The sequence below is a fragment of the Palaemon carinicauda genome, chromosome 8, assembly GCF_036898095.1.
Source record: "Palaemon carinicauda isolate YSFRI2023 chromosome 8, ASM3689809v2, whole genome shotgun sequence".
NCBI classification, from domain to species: Eukaryota; Metazoa; Arthropoda; class Malacostraca; order Decapoda; family Palaemonidae; genus Palaemon; species Palaemon carinicauda.
Window position 1 is genome coordinate 170,327,510 of NC_090732.1, and position 10,683 is coordinate 170,338,192.

Here is a 10,683-nt window from a genome sequence, read left to right on the forward strand (position 1 = left end):
ATAATATCAATAATCTTAATATTAATCATTTTAATAATTTGAAGGACTTTGCTGTGATGGTTGTAAAATGCTACAATGTCCTACATACGGTACTGATTGATGAAGTACCTTGGGTGGAGAGGGGGCTTGGGCGCCGATCATATGTATATATGGTCAGTCTAACTCTAGGGCATTGTCCTGCTAGGTCTTTGTCACTGCCCCCTTGCCATTGCCATTCATGAGTGACATTTAAACGGAACAAGTGGGACAATATTAGAGACTGGTAGTTAGTGACGTAGTTGTACAAGAAAAACCCGAAAACTTATCTCTTTGGAAAGTGTTATAATAGTGATCTGTAAACTATCAAGCCTGAATACAAATGCTAGCGAATAACTGAAAAGATACAGAGCAAGATATCAACTGGAAAGAAATTATTTTCACACACCAAGGCCAGCCTGAACAGACTCTAACTGGAAAGAAATTATTTTCACACACCAAGGCCCGCCTGAACAGACTCTAAGTGTCTGATGGAGGGCGAGAAATAAACCCCTAAAAGTAAAAGTAAAGTATATACAAACCGCCGTAGTAAAAGTGGTACAGAGTAGAGCAGGTGCAACAAATTGTATAAAACACTGGTATAAGTAATGCAGAATTTATCAGTGGTACGGTTAGGCTAGGTAGAAAAGGAGACGTCAGTGTAACGGAATTAATGAAGACAACTGTACAAGAGGTTCAGATTGGGAATGGTACAAGGCAATGAGAGTGGTGTACACAGGGTACAAGGTAGACTAATAGTACAAATTAACTCTTGTAGTACCAGGTGGAATATGTAGAAATAAAAATAATTACGAACTAGGAAACGCATCACTCAGACTCAAGCTTGAGAAAAGGGCTCACCACCTTCAACACTGTGATATTATTATTATTATTATTATTATTATTATTATTATTATTATTAGCCAAGCTACATCCCTAGTTGGAAAAGCAAGATGCTATAAGCCCAAGGGTTCCAACAGGGAAAAATAGCATTCCTACTGTGCGCCTAGACATTATAATAAACTGCCAACTGAAATGAAGGATCTAAAGGGAGCAATTGAATTTAATAAGAAACTAAAGACATTACTTTTCACAAGATCATATGATTTGGAAGATGCTACAAAGAATTGTATAAGTTATAATGAAAATCTTTCGTTAGATGATTAATATGGACCCGCCCGAGAAGTAGTTCACTCGACTTCAGTGGAGGGTTGGATTTAAACCCAAAACAAGTAAGCAAGTATAAAGGAATTCTAGACCACACCGAAAGCTAACTCCAATCATCTAGATAGTAGGAATGGAACAAACGAACACATGACAAAATCGGAAAACCTAGAAATAGCATGTTATAAAATCTCTACATTCAAGTAGACTTCAGGTAATGAATATCCAGCCAAATTCCAGCCAAATCACTAGGCACAGAAGACTTGACTTTCGATTGTGAACCTTAGCTCCCACTAGATATCAGAAAGACTGGAGATATTAAGGCTTTCAAGAGGAAACTGAAGATGTTTCTGTGCTCAAGTCAGTGGTTCCCAACCTGGGGAAAATTTCCCCCTGGGGGAAAATTTTAAGCTTCCAGTGGGGAAATAATTACACTACCTACTAACTAAAACAAGCGGAAAATGTCCACATAGTACGTGCGGTAATTTGTTGTTAGCCATTCAATTGAGATATGATCATATCATTTCTCACTGACATGATATTCAAGGGGAGAATTGGAATATCATGCCCATTTCTGAGGCAGGCGAGTGGGCATGAGGGCTGGGCAGGGCATGAAGGGGGAAATCTGGATGGTTGAACTGGGTGCAGGGGGGAAATGACAGAAAAAAGGTTGGGAACCACTGCTCAAAGTAGTTCGATAATGTGGATTTGACAATAAACGAGAAATATGCGATGTGAAATGCTGAATTATTATTATTATTATTATTACAAGCTAAGCTACAACCCTAGTTGGAAAAGCAAGATGCTATAAGCCAGAGGGCTCCAACAGGGAAAAATACCCCAGTGAGGAAAGGAAACAAGGACATAATTAAACAAGAGAAATTATGAGCATTAAAATGAAATATCTCAAGAACAGTAACAACATTAAATTAGATCTTTCATATATAAACTATAAAAGCTTAAAAAAACAAGGGGAAGAGAAATAAGATAGAATTGTGTGTCTGAGTATACCCTTAAGCAAGAGAACTTTAACCCAAGACAGTGGAAAACCATGGTAGGCTATGGCACTACCCAAGAATAGAGAACAATGGTTGTATTTTGGAGTGTTCTCCTTCTAGAAAAGCTGCTTACTATAGCTAAAGTCTCTCTTCTACCCTTACCAAGAGGAAAGTAGCCATAGAACAATTACAGTGCAGTGGTTAAGACCTTGAGCGAAGAAGAATTGTTTGGTAATATTGGTGTTGTCAGGTGTATGAAGAAAGAGGAGAATGTGGAGAGAATACGCTAGACTATTCCTTGCGTAGGAAAAGGAAATAAGAGCCTTAACCAGAGAGAAGGATCCAATATAGTACTGTCTGGCCAGTCAAAGAACCCACAATCGTATTAAACGTTATAGATCCTCTCTGAGCAAAGATCTGGCAGAAATTTTAAGTCTTCTGGAAGCTTTTTAAACATTATAGAAGCTTTCTAAGCCTAACTCTCGGGCGGAAGTATCTCAGCGGGTGTCTGGTGCCCTGGCCAACCTACTACCTATGGCAGACTTAATCCAGGAAAAAAAAAAAAAACTGTTCCAAGATATCAGAAATATGTAAACTAAGGAACAGAACTTTGAAATTACCGAGTACAGGTCGATGTGTTTAGGATAATTACTATTCAAACCGCCACAAGAGGCCTAATTTGACTTTCAATATGGAAGCAGGTGCGATGCCAAAGTACAGTACATAATAACTGTTTATCACAGTACAGTATCCAATAACTGTTTATCACAGTGCAGTAGACATTAATTATTTATCACAGCGCAGTACGCAATAACTGTTTATCATAGTCCAGTACACTATAAGTGTTTATCACAGTACAGTGGACTAACTGCTTATCACAGTATAGTAAACAACTGTTTATTACAGTACAGTAGACAATAACTGTTTATCACAGTACCGTACCCAATAAATGCTTATCACAGTGCAGTACGCAATAACTGTTTACCACAGTACTGTACAAAATAACTTTATCACTGTACAGTAGACAATAACTTTTTATCACAGTATAGTACGCAATGACTGTTTATACAGTATAGTAAGCAATAGCTGTTTATCACAGTACAGTACAAAACTGTTTATCACAGTACAGTACACAACTGTTTATCACAGTACAGTACACAACTGTTTATCACAGTACAGGAGACAATAACTATTTATCACAGTACAGTACGCAATGGCTTTAGTACAGTACAGTAGACAATAACTGTTTATTACAGTACAGTAAGCAATAACTGCTTATCATAGTACAATACACAACTGTTTATCACAGTACAGTAGACAATTACTGTTTATACAGTACAGTAAGCAATAACTGTTTATCACAGTGCAGTAAGCAATAATTGTATATCACAGTACAGTACAAAACTGTTTATCACAGTACAGTACACAACAACCGTTATAAAATTGTATACAGCAAACCTTTACTCCATCCCTCAAATCCCTTACACCCATATTGCGATTAAAAAAAAAAAAAAACAATAAGATTATGTGAATAAAACACGCCGCTTCTAATTATAAACCATAAACCAATGAACTGACAATGTGTTCTGACATTTTTCCCGCACAAAGCCTAGAGAGACAGCACTACCTACTTATGCTAATCACTTAAGACGAAAAATTATAGAAATTATATAATTTCCTCTGTTTAATTGTACACTCAATATGATATTTAATCAAGATAAAGTCTTTGTTACCTTGTTTTAAAATAATACAGTTTACGACCATCATTAACTAAATGATGAGAGGATAACTCTTTACTACGTGACTAAATGAAAAGGAACTAAAAGTTAAATAATCGAAAACTTATTATCCGTCAAAATCACAACATAAACGGCTATAGTTACGATGGCATATTCATTATCGCACATCGGGCAGACCTTTCTCTGGGACGTGGGGGAATCGTTAGCTTTCGTACTTGAAATTTCAAGAGTGTCTTAAATGAGGCCGCGTTCATCCCCCCCCCCCCCCCTGTTCAATGGCTTCTCCCTTTCTCTCCCGTACTGCAATCAGTCTTATCTAACATCTATATATCTATACATTTATATTCTGTGTGGAGATACCTTAACTTGGGCACACTATTCTATCTTATTTCTTCATCTTGTTTTGTTAAAGTTTTAATAGTTTACTTTGGAGATATTTATATCAATATTGTTACTCTTAAAATATTTGAGTTTTCCTTATTCCGTTTCCTCTCTGGGTCATTTTCCCTGTTGGAGCCCCTAGGCTTATAGCATCCTGCTTTTCCAACTAGGGTTGTAGCTTAGCAAGTAGTAGTAATAATAATAATAATAATAATAATAATAATAATAATAATAATAGGCTACATGTAGATACACTGCCCCCAGAGAGTAGAGCAGGAAGTTAAAAAACTTGCAAGATCGGAGGCGAAGTCAAATTATATATAGCAACGGAACACCATAAACAACAACAAACATTTGTTAAGGAAACGATTCGGAAATCTACTTTAATGTCCTTTTTATTTATTCTTTATGTTAAGAAGTTTACCACAAGACTAGCTACACCTAACAACAATTCGTCAATGCGGAACGTCATGCTACCTCTCATTGAGACCATAAAAATAACTACGGTAATTTTATTTTCGTTTTTCTACGCCAACATTCATTCAGAGCTTTGTAAACTCCACAAAAATAATGAAAAAGCATAAACTGTTATTTACTTTTTCTGGTTTACATAACTTTATGCAGGACGATAGCTTACTTATTTCTATAATAATCGTATTCGTATTAAGATATTAGATATGAATTTATTCGATTTAACATGTTTTAAGACCTCAAACGAAAAGTTAAAAGCCCGGTTATTTCCCTTTAAAGATAAGAGTGACGGTCTGTTAATACAAGTTACCAGTAGCAGACCACATCGTTATGTAACTCGCAACGGCAAGAAGAAACTAAAGACATTACTTTTCACAAGATCATATGATTTGGAAGATGCTACAATCAAAGAATTGTATAAGTTATAATGAAAATGTTTCGTTAAATGATTGATATGGACCCGCCCGAGAAGTAGTTCACTCGACTTCAGTGGAGGGTTGGATTTAAAACCAAAACAAGTATACAAGTAAGTATTTCAATACGGTCTTCAATAATAAATTGGTTAAAAGGCCGCTCATGAATGGCAGAGGTAAGGGACAGTGACATTGCCCTACAGACTGACAGACTGCCCATATACACATATGATCAGCCATGGTCCCTTTTTTCCACCCATGCTAGGACCAGGGAGGGACAGGTAATGGCTGCTGATGACTCAACAGGTAGATTATAGGCTACCCCAAAACACCTATCCTTAACTCACAAGGACGGTGAGGTTGTCGACACAAGAAACAATGGAGCTTGAGCAGGACTCGAACTCCAGTCCCGCGGATAGGCAGACAGGGGCGTTTCCAACTGACCACCACAGCCCTTATACAAAGGCAAAAATTATATGAAAATCTCTGGTATCATTAGCAAAAGTAACTATAAACTAATTTGGTTTAAATTACTACTACTTTCAGGGGTTTATTTCTCGCCCTCCATCAGACACTAAGAGTCTGTTCAGGCGGTCCTTGGCGTGTGAAAATAATTTATTTCCAGAATATATTTCAAAATTTTTTTCCAATGTATTTGCTTCCACTCCTTTTGGCCATATAATCTAGTTTCAATTTTTATGTTCCCCAAGACTATGTACATGGGGATCTTTGTAATTGCCCAAGAAAACATTGCCTAAGATTCTAAACCTCTCATCTGATACAAGAATGAATGGCAATATAAATTCTTTCACTGTGGTGGCCGATGTGGTAACGTCCCTGACTGGTGAACGCCAAACTGGGGTTCGAGTCCCGCTCCACTCAATAGTTTCTTTGGTCACTGCAACCTCACCATCCTTGTGAGCTAAGGATGAGGGATTTGGGGTATCCTATAGGTCTATCTGCTGAGTTATCAGCAGCCATTGCCTGGCCGTCCATGGTCCTAGCTTGGGTGGAGAGGGGGCTTGGGCGCTGATCTTATGTACAGTATATGATCAGTCTCTAGGGCATTGTCCTGCTCGATAGGACAATGTCACTGTCCCTTCCCTCTGCTATTCATGAGCGGCCTTTAAACCTGCACGAGTAACAAATCTCGTATGTCCTGCTACGTAAAATAAGGAAATTACTATTTTCTCCCTTATTTTTGTAATAGCTTATAATAGCATTAGCTTATTAGAAATGAACGATCTGATTTAACATGAATAAGACTTTAGAGGAAATTAAAACCACTTTACTTCTCGTGAAAAGTGACTTCGTAAAAACAGGTTACCAGAATCACGGCCCTTAACGTTACAATATCGAAAAAAACGTAACCAAGTGTAGTTCCAAAGTTGGGCACTAACCAAGGCCTTCTCAGGATATCTCCCCCAGAGATAAGATTACTCCTATACTAATTGAATTAAACATTCTGACTATTAAAGCTAGTATAGTTTAAGTTATGTACAATAACCCATCAAGTTATCAGAACCGGACGTCCAATATATCGAAGATAATAGCTAGGGCTTACACATCGAACAGCCAACGCATCTTGACGACACGAGAATAGTTACAGATGGTTTAAAATTATTAGATCCAAGGTATATTATGTCTACTGTACTGTAGGTTCTAGAGCTTTCATATATGCGACCCCAAGACTATAAAACAAGCTCCCACTAGACACCCAAAAGACTAAAGACTTTATTGCTTTCCAAGTGCTTCGATAATGTGCTGTACGATACGCAAAATGACTAACAACGTATACGCTAAACTGTTCATGTATGCACTGTAGTAGTGCGTAGGGCTCCCCTGTGTGATAGGACCAGAAAAAAAGTAAGTAAAATAAATAAGTAAACTAACTCGTACAGATGTTTGCCTGGAAAACACCAGGAAAAGAAATGTTAAGTTTTAAAGTTTACTTCAAGATTCATACCTCCATACAAAATTCGCTCTGTACTATTCAATACAGCAGCTTTTGATAAAATTGATTATGGATACAATGGAAAAACGTCTATGCGAATTTTTGGTATATTTTTTTTTTCTTTTTGGCAAACGCAAATATGGATAAATACCATTTAAATGACTAACCCAAAGTGCTACTGTCCTCAGCGTGCTGTGTCCTGAGGCTATATAGGGAATATGCAGAGGTGACCAACAGCCCTTTTTTACCTTTTTATATATTGTGTAAAGTGTGTATGGAACAATTCATTAAAATATACATGATAATATTACCGTAGCATTGCTACCATTAGCAATGCCTTTGTAACGTTGTTAACACTGTGTATCATTGGTAACGTTGCTTATTTTAACATTCCCAGTACATACGTGAGTTTTGTGACCTGGGAACTTGGGTGGGTTTGTTAGGTTCTGTACCCTTTTTGTACTTTTTATATATTGTGTAAAACTTATATTGAAAAATTATTTAAAATTCGTATGGAAATATCTAGCATTACTATCGGTAGTAATGATTAGCCTGATTAGCCCTAACTAGTACAGCTTTGCTAATTATGGTAAGACGCAAACCCTTTCACCACGTTAAGGTATCTCCTCTGCGAAAGGTTAATTTATAATTAAATATAAATCAAGATTCGTATCAAAGTTATCAAATGGCCCGAGCAGAAAGAAGATAATATCTATATAATACCTTTTATTAATTACAAGACTGACATTTTTCTTGGGGAGGTTTAGGTAAATTATTTTCAAGGTTAGGTTAGTTAAGTATGTAGAAGGTAGGGTCGCATCTAATAAAACTATATTCACAAAAAAAAAAAAAAAAAACATCTGGTGTCAGGCGAGATATTTTCTTGAGCAATTAAAGTAAAGTCAATTTGATGAGCAAAAAAGTGTATGTAGGAAAAACAAATGTATGGAAAAAAAGTGTATGGAGGAAAAACAAATGTATGGAAAAAAAGTGTATGGAGGAAAAACAAATGTATGGAAAAAAGTGTAAGGAGGAAAAACAAATGTATGGAGAAGAAAGGTCTATGGGAAAAATTTCCATATCCGCATTACGGTGTGGGCGTTTTGACTGGCAATCGATGGCCGTGTAAGGTGTATTCCAAGGTCCTTAAAATACACCTTACACCTTTATTCACTCGACCAAGGTCCTTAAAATACACCTTACACCTTTATTCACTCAAGTGTTTCAGTGTTCACTCAAAACTATTATTAACAAATTCCTCGTTACCGCTAAAATATATCTCGAGTTTTGTAAAGTTTGGAAATTGTTATAATAGTGATCTGAAAACTATTAAGCCTGAACACAAATGCTAGCGAATAACTGAAAAGATACAGAGCAAAATATTAACTGGAAAGAAATTATTTTCACACACCAAGGCCCGCCTGAACAGACTCTTAGTGTCTGATGGAGGGCGAGAAATAAACCAGTAAAAGTAAGCATATACTTTAATTTATGGCGAAACTTGAATTCGTTATAAGAGATGTTGGAGCACTAGTTCTTGTTACACTTTTCTCAGTTTGTATGACTAACAGCATCTGGGGCATATTAACTCATGAATTGATCGAATGTTTATGAAGTTAACTATACCATAAACGGTTCACTTGGAACAAGAGGGTGATGGTCGGCTATCATTCTCATCGAAAATGATTTTATTAAATATTTTTGAAGATACAAGGGATAATTTTTCTACGCTAAGAACCTGAAAATTCGTCCGAGATAAAAGTTCTTCGTAAAGCTAAAAAGTATTTGTATGTTATCTACCCGATAACCTAAAAACAACATGAGCAAACAATTGGACAAGGTTATGAAATATATCATTACCTAGGAAATTTTAAAATACGCAAAGCACAACTTTTGAAAATTCGTCCGAAATAAAAGTTCTTGGTAAAGCTAATAAAGATTTGTTTGTTATCTACCCGATAACCTAAAAAAAAATATGAAAATACAATTGGGCAGGGCTATAACATACATAATTACCTGGAAAATTTCAAGATAGGCAAAACACAACCTTTGAAAATTCGTCCGAAATAAAAGTTCTTGGTAAAGCCTAAAGTATTTGTATGTTAAACACCTGTAAACTAAAACATCACTTACATGCAACTGGGCCAGGCTATAAGACATATCACCTGGAAATATACAGGGTGGTGACAACTAAAGGTTTCTAGACACTAAACAAAACCTTAAAAAAAAAAAAAACTACAGGGGGACTCAGTAGAACCTAGACCTCCGCCACGGCAACTTATTTCTCGACCTTGACCTTAACGTGTATTAACTGGCGTGGATATTCATAGACTCAAATATGAACCAAGTTTTGAAGTCTCTGTGACATCGATGTCCAAACTTATGACTGATAACGTGAATTTGACATTTTGTTTGATCGTGACCTTGACATTCCAAAATTTAACCCTTTCCAGCTTTTTACATAAAAGTTAATGCCTTCAAGTTACATTACTCTACGATTGAAATTGTGGCCAGGAAGCTGTTCACAAACGAACACACACACAAACAGGGGTTAAAACATAACCTCCTTCCAACTTCGGCGTTCTAAAGTTGGCAGAGGTAATCGCAGCGTTCTAGGCGGAGGTAACCACAGCGTTCTAGGCGGAGGTAATACGGGCGTTCTAAAGTAAACGGAGGTAATCAAGGCGTTCTAAAATTGGCGGAGGTAATCAAGGCGTTCAAAATTTGCCGGATAATCAAGGCGTTCTAAATTTGCCGGAGATAATCAAGGCGTTCTAAATTTGCTGGAGGTAATCAAGCCGTTCTAAATTTGTCGGAGATAATCAAGGAGTTCTAAAATTAGCGGAGCTAATCAAGGCGTTCTAAATTTGCCGGAGGTAATCAAGGCGTTCTCAAGTTAAAAATCTGAGAAATTGTATCTTAACGCGGAAAAGGCCTTCGGCAAATCCCCACACAATCAGACAAAACAGTAAATTCGAAATACCACGATCTTAATTCTAAAACACATGGAGTTCCAAAATTAACCTGAAATGGAACTATTCAACTTACATGAAGAAATCTCTCCGGCGTGTTCACCGTAGCTCTGTCGTTGGCCAAATGGCTTGATTTGTTTACTTTTCTCTGGAAGTACAGCTATCCGACAACCCATTGTTTAACTGCTTCGCTACCACTACGGTAGTTTAAATAGGGTATTAACTGTTAGGTGTCATTAGCTTTGAATAAATATTTAGTTTTTTCTTTAATTTTATTTGTAAATCTTCTTATATAATTTATCCATTTATTTTTCACTCATATTACCAATCTTTCTTCTTGAGACATAATTTTAACTGTTTACAGAGATGGCAATTGGGTATTATGACTGCATTAAATGTATATTTGCATGTATAAATATACAGTATATTATGCAATTGGGTATCATAACTGCAATGAAATTAATATTTATGTTTATATAAATATATATCAAATTAATGCAGGTTTGAGCCATACTTTTCACCGTTTAAAGAGATGACAATTGGATATTATGACTGCGTTAAACGTATATTTATATA